The sequence below is a fragment of the Erinaceus europaeus genome, chromosome 14 (genome assembly GCF_950295315.1).
Source record: "Erinaceus europaeus chromosome 14, mEriEur2.1, whole genome shotgun sequence".
NCBI lineage: Eukaryota > Metazoa > Chordata > Mammalia > Eulipotyphla > Erinaceidae > Erinaceus > Erinaceus europaeus.
In genome coordinates, this window is record NC_080175.1 from 58,311,223 (window position 1) to 58,317,326 (window position 6,104).

The following is a 6,104-nucleotide window of genomic DNA, read 5'->3' on the forward strand; positions in this document are numbered from 1 at the left end:
CCCAAAAAAAAAAAGACTGGAAAGGAGGCCGGGGTGGAGGAGTTTGTCTGCTGGAATCACCCTTCAGCCTGTATCATGACAATCTTGATTTTCCCCTCCTGTAAATTGAAAAAAAAAAATTATACCGTCCTTGAAAGACTAGTGAGGGTAGTGGAAGTTTGTGTGGGTTTTTTTTTGGGGGGGGGGGAAGGGGGATCTTCTCTGCTAGAAAAACTGGAAAGGGCCGTGCGCTTGGCGAAGGTGGCAGGAGAAAGTGAGAAAAAGACTCAACTTCGCTGTCCGCGTTGCAGCCACAGCTGCTCAAGTTCCAGCGGCTGCTGCTTTCAGAGTTGAAAGCGGGCTCAATTTTTTTTTAATTTTTTTATTATTCTTTGGTGGGATACTCATGCTCGCAGAGCTCTAAGGACATTTCAGCGTGCTGTGCATACCTAGCGAAAGTCACCCTGGACCCCCAGGTCCCAAGCTGTCACCTTCTGGCCTCCCCGCCTGCCACCTTCCCTTCAGACCCAGCACCTCCAGGGGTCTGGGAGGGAGGGCACGAGGGGGAATCCCTCTCGTTCCGTTCAGACAGGCATGGTTGAAATGTATTTTAATTACAGGATTTACCGATGCAGTGGGCTTGCGGAAGTGGGAGAATCCTAAAGGGACTGTGTTCAAGGTATGGATCGATCCCCAGCACGGATAGATTGTCTCTGGGTACAGCCTCCTGGCATTTAACAATTTTGTTCAATACCTTCCAGGTGCAAGTTGTGTCCTCCTAAAGTCGGTTGCAAACCCTGCCAGACGCCCTGCCTGGGGGAAAAAAAAAGAAAAAGAAAAAGAAAAAGAAAAAGAAAAATCTATCTTTTCCTTTCTCTGTGCTGCACCATTGCATCCTCTGTGATCAGAGTGAAAGAATAAGAAACAAGAAAAGAAAGCAGAGGCACTTTCTGGGCAGGAGCCTGGCAGAGGCCCGGGAGGGCATGGACAAGTGTTGAGAATAACCAGTTGTGCCCTGGGGTGGCTCGTTGTTCAAACCAGAAACTGAGTGAGTGGCCACTGTCAGCCCCAAAAGGCACGCATAAAAATATATAATAATAATAATAATAATAATAATAATAACCTTTATGCAAAGTAACCAAAGGCCACACCGCATTCACTTTAGCTAAAAACGTTTTCTCCAGAACAGTGTAATTCTGGGGGCACTCAGAGGAAAAATACAGATCCCCAGGGACACAGGGTACAAGTCCCCAGGGAAACAGCTGAAACGTGAGAAAGAGAAGGGGAGGTAAGGAATTACACAGAGAAGTGAAAGGACTTTCAGAAGAGAAGTCTGTGGAACACACACACACACACACACACACAGGAGAATTCTCTTATCCCCTCTGGATTAAAGAGCACGATAGAGTTTTTGTTGTTTTTGTTTGTTTTGTTTTGTTTTTTAAATCCCTTCAGTAGTCCTATAGTTTCTGTTACCCGGTCCATACAGGTGTTGTGCTTAGGCATGGGAAAAAGAGCCAAAGACTCTAATTCCAGCAAGTTCCTAGACTTCTCTTATAGATGGCGGGCTGCTTTTTTTTTTTTTTCTTTGAACTGGAAATATAGGCAAAGGAAAGGGGGCAGGGGGCGGGGAAGTTGGGAGCCTTTGGGCTGCTGGTGAAATCACTGGAAAGAAGCACCTAGCCCAGCAGGTCAGAAGTTCACAGGAGCCAGTCCGGATCGGTTTCAGGTACTCTCCCAAGAATCCTCAAGTAGGCCAGAGACAGCTGGTCAGTGGGGTATGTAGGGTTGGAGGCAGGGGAGAGACTAGGACCCCTCCCAGCCATCAGAACCCAGAGAGCCTTGACCCGGGAGGGGAGAAGGTGAAATCCATGAGGAGTGAACCCAGACTGGGGTCAAGGAGGACATTCTGCCTCTGGCGTTCATTTCTTCTTCTCACCAATGGGGGCTTTAAAAAAAAAATAAAATGTTGCCATTTTCTCCTCCACTGCTCTCCTTAATGCCCTTCCATCTCCCTCCTGCACCCCCAGGTGTCCCCTCAGAGAAGGGTTAAGAAGAGTACCAGAAAGTTTTTCTTTAAAGAAATGGAATTCAACCTGGAGTTAAATAGGAGATCACAAGCACAGGCGGGCTTATAGCAGCAATCTAGAGGGCGGGAAGGGAACTGAAGGGACCTGGGTGGGAGGTCCCCAAATTTTTAAGACCCCTGTATTTTTTTTTCTCTAGACGGGGTTGTGGGGTTCAGGCTTCTGAAAGTCCTTGACATGCCTTCAATAACAGGACTTCTGTATGGACTCCCCCAAGAGTTTTGGGCTCAAGAGAGGATGTAGAAGCTTCGTACCTATATCAAAAGCAAAAACATTACCCCCCTTTCCAGCCGCAGGACCAAAGCACTGTGTCAATACCAAGGCCACTATCGCAATCCTTTACTAAAAGGATCCACTTGATCAGTTTATCCTGCAAGCCTGGTACTGGGATTTTTATTTTTTACTTTTGTACTGTTTCTCCTCCCCCACCCCATCTCTATCTATCTATCTATCTATCTATCTATCTATCTATCTCTGTCTTTCCCTTTGGGTTACAGATGAGTGTTAATAAAAGAGCCAAGTTCAAGTGTGCTGGTCCTGAGGAGCCAGCTCCCTGCAGCAGCGAATCATGCCTCTGAGCTTCCCGCCACCACCATGGCAGGTCCCCACTGCCCAGTGCCCAAACCCCGTCACTTCCACCTGTCCCACATCTCAGCCATGAGACCCAAGCAGGTGGCAGGTGATTCAGCAGCCCCTGGGGTGCCCAAACTCTCTCTCTCTCTCTCTCTCTCTCTCTCTCTCTCTCACACACACACACACACACACACACACACACACACACACCAGGCGGAACATCTAAGCTGTCGGGACGGCTGGAAGAAAGAGGCCTCCCCAACAAGTGGGCAGATTGATCTAGCCGCCCACCCACCAGGGACCCCCTTCTCCCTCTCATCCTGGAATTCGTTTGCTTAAGAGGGAGTAGCATGGGTCCCTCAGTTCTCCGTGGTCTCCTCCCCCAGAAGCGGGCATCCTGGAAGCAATACCTCCTTGGAAAGTCGATGAGTTTGCCGGCTGTGTGGATTTGCTTGTTTTATGATTGTCTGGCTTGAGGAGAGGAGGAGGGTCCTCCCCCCCCCCACCACCACCCCCTTAAGCAGAAGCAGAGAGAGCTGGAGTTGGAGGATGGGACATTGAAGAAAAGGACAGGATCATCCTGCTCCTACTCCAAAAATGTTACTCAAATTAATGCTAGAAACGGCCACTGAATGATTTTCAATGCATGGCAGACAACTGGAAATTATTCTTTCTTCTTCGCATTCTAATCGAAAATCTTTGGAAGAAAAAGTTTGAATTCTTTACAGAGGTATTTCTTGGCCTATTGTCTTTGTGCAGTGAACTTTATGTCTAGCCATTCCCTCACAACCTATACTAGCAAGATTAATTTAATCATTGTAATGCAATTATTAATACTGTTTACCCAACGCCAGGTTTCAGGTTGGCTGTTAAGAAATTAAACTCTCGCTGGGTGAGCGGGAGCGGGAGCGGGAGCGGGAGCTATGGCAGGGGTTTCTTCACATTGAAATGAAACAGTCCACTTTATTTAGTCTCAGAGCTAGAGGTTTCGGCCACCGGCTCAATTAGCCAAAATGGAAACAATTTTCATTCATTGCAATAACTCACTGTTCCAGAGACCACTTTCAAAATATACACTTTACTATGATATGCTGACCTTGGTGGCGTGGAGTGGCAATAAAAGAAAGAGCCGGGAAGATCTAGCTAGCCCCCTTGGGCTATAATTATTAGAAATTAATTGGGTTCAGGACCCCGGGTAGTCTAGCTAAATTAATAGCTTGTCTAGTGGTTTAAATCCGAATTTTAGTCCACAGGAGAGAAAGAGAGTCCCAGGCATGAAATGCAGACTCAAGGGACGTATGAGTTGACTTGCAAGACACTCATCTATTAAATAGTGTCCAGAATACATTTGAGCTGGAGATCAGGGTGCCAGGCTCAGAAGAGAAGGGGGACAGGAGCCTGAAGGGAAAAAAAAGAAAGGAAAGAGGGAGCCTGGGAGGGCCACTGCCAACAAGCTTTAAAAAAAAAAAAAAAAAAAAAAAAGACTGGACTTGATTTTATTCGGTTTTTCTTGTCTGCATTGTTCTCAGGATGGGGGTTGCATTTAGGGGTTAAAATAAAATAAATAAATAAATAAATACCCCGTGTACTCAGAGCTGTCGTACCAGAGTAAAAGTGAAAAGGGAGCCCTAGGCAAAAGGAAATTACTGCGAGCCCGCATGACCTTTCAGGGAGGTAATCAATCAAGTGATCAACAGGGATATTTATCATCGCTATATAGGACTACTTCGCCCTGTGCTGGCGGGGCTGGGCGAGCAGAGGAGGGTGGTGGGGTGGCTCTCTCTCTCTCTCTCTCTCTCTTACACACACACACACACACACACACACACACACACAACTTTGGACAAACCCAGTAAACCTGGAGACAGAATCTGTATGCTTTAAAACATGTTAAGGCTCTCTCTCTCTCTCTCTCTCTCTCTCTCACACACACACACACACACACACACACACACACACACTATGGCTCCAGCAGAGGGGTTGCTGTAAGAAGGGCAGCAAATGGGGTGCCACAATCTCTCTCACACACACAAATTGGGACAAACCCAAAGAGCCTAGAGACAGAATCTGTAGGCTTTAATATAAATTAAGGCTGTCCGTGCAGTCTTATATTCTCGAGGAATTTCGCTCCCTTTTCTCTCTCTTTCTCTCACACACACACTTTGCAAAAACCTAATAAACCTGGAGACAGAATCTGTGGGCATTAAAACATGTTAAGGCTGTTCGTGCAGTCTTGACGTTCTCGAAGAACCAATCTCCATCTCTCTCTCTCTCTCTCTCTCTCTCTCTCTCTCTCTCTCTCTCACACACACACACACACACACACACAGAGAGAGAGAGAGAGAGAGAGAGAGAGACTCTGGCTCAATGCTCTCTCCACCGCCCCAGCAGAAGAGGTGCTACCCCACGGCCCGCTACAGGGTGCTGGGGCTGCGGGGTACCCCAGCCTGCAGCCCGGAATTCCTGCCCCTCACAGGCGCTGTACCCCTGGGGCGAGCTCCTGCTGCGGCGATTGCCGCCCCCCCACACCCCGTTTTCCGTTGGGTTCCCTTTGCTACCTTGTAAAACTGCCGTTTTCTAAATTGCATTCTAGGCCCCTGATTCCTTTAGCAAATCGTTGAGTTTTATTAACCTGCTCCCACCCTCCACCACCACCACCCCAACTTCAGTGTGTATGAACTATAAGAAAAAGGAGGCCGGGTGCTGGCTTTTAATGACGGTGACATTATGTCATCCACTGACTATATCTAAGCCGAGCTTGGAGGTTCCAGTCTGCAATGCTTCCCAGAGAGTGTCAGGGGCTGCGTCCTGGCGGGTGTGGGGAGCAGAGATCCGGGCTGCGAGCGCCACCTCCCAGGGAGCAGCGCTCTGTGGGGACGCGGGCGGCCGCTGCGCACAGCTTGGTCTGCGGCGCCCCCTCCTGGCCGCTTGCGGCGATGCAGCTCCGGTCCACCCAGAGGCGCACAGTAGCCGCCCAATTCCAGGGCGGAGGAACAGCTGGGAGGCGCGGGGGTGGCGGGAGAGAACCCGGCTAGCGGGGTTGGAAGGCGGAGAGACTCTGAGTTGCTCCTGCTTAAGAGCTGACTGCACCTCCTCCACTCCATTCTTCTAAAGGAAAAAGAACCTGGAATTTTGCTTCTCAAACTCAAATGGGGGGAGAGGGGAACATAGCATAATGTGGTGAAAGAAAAATATTTTCATGCCTGAGGTTCCTAAATCCCAGGTTTGATCCCCAGCACCACCATAAGCCAGAGCTGAGCAGTATGCTAGTCTTTTTGTGGCTCTCTCTCATTAACACACACACACACACAATTCGCTACAACTTGAAAGGAAATAGAGGGAATCATGCTGATTGAGATAAGCCAGAAGGAGAAGGAAGATACCGTGTGACCTCACTCACAGATGGGCTCTAAAAAGCAAAGGACAATCCAGGATGAATCCTCAACAGACGGCGCCATCACAGCA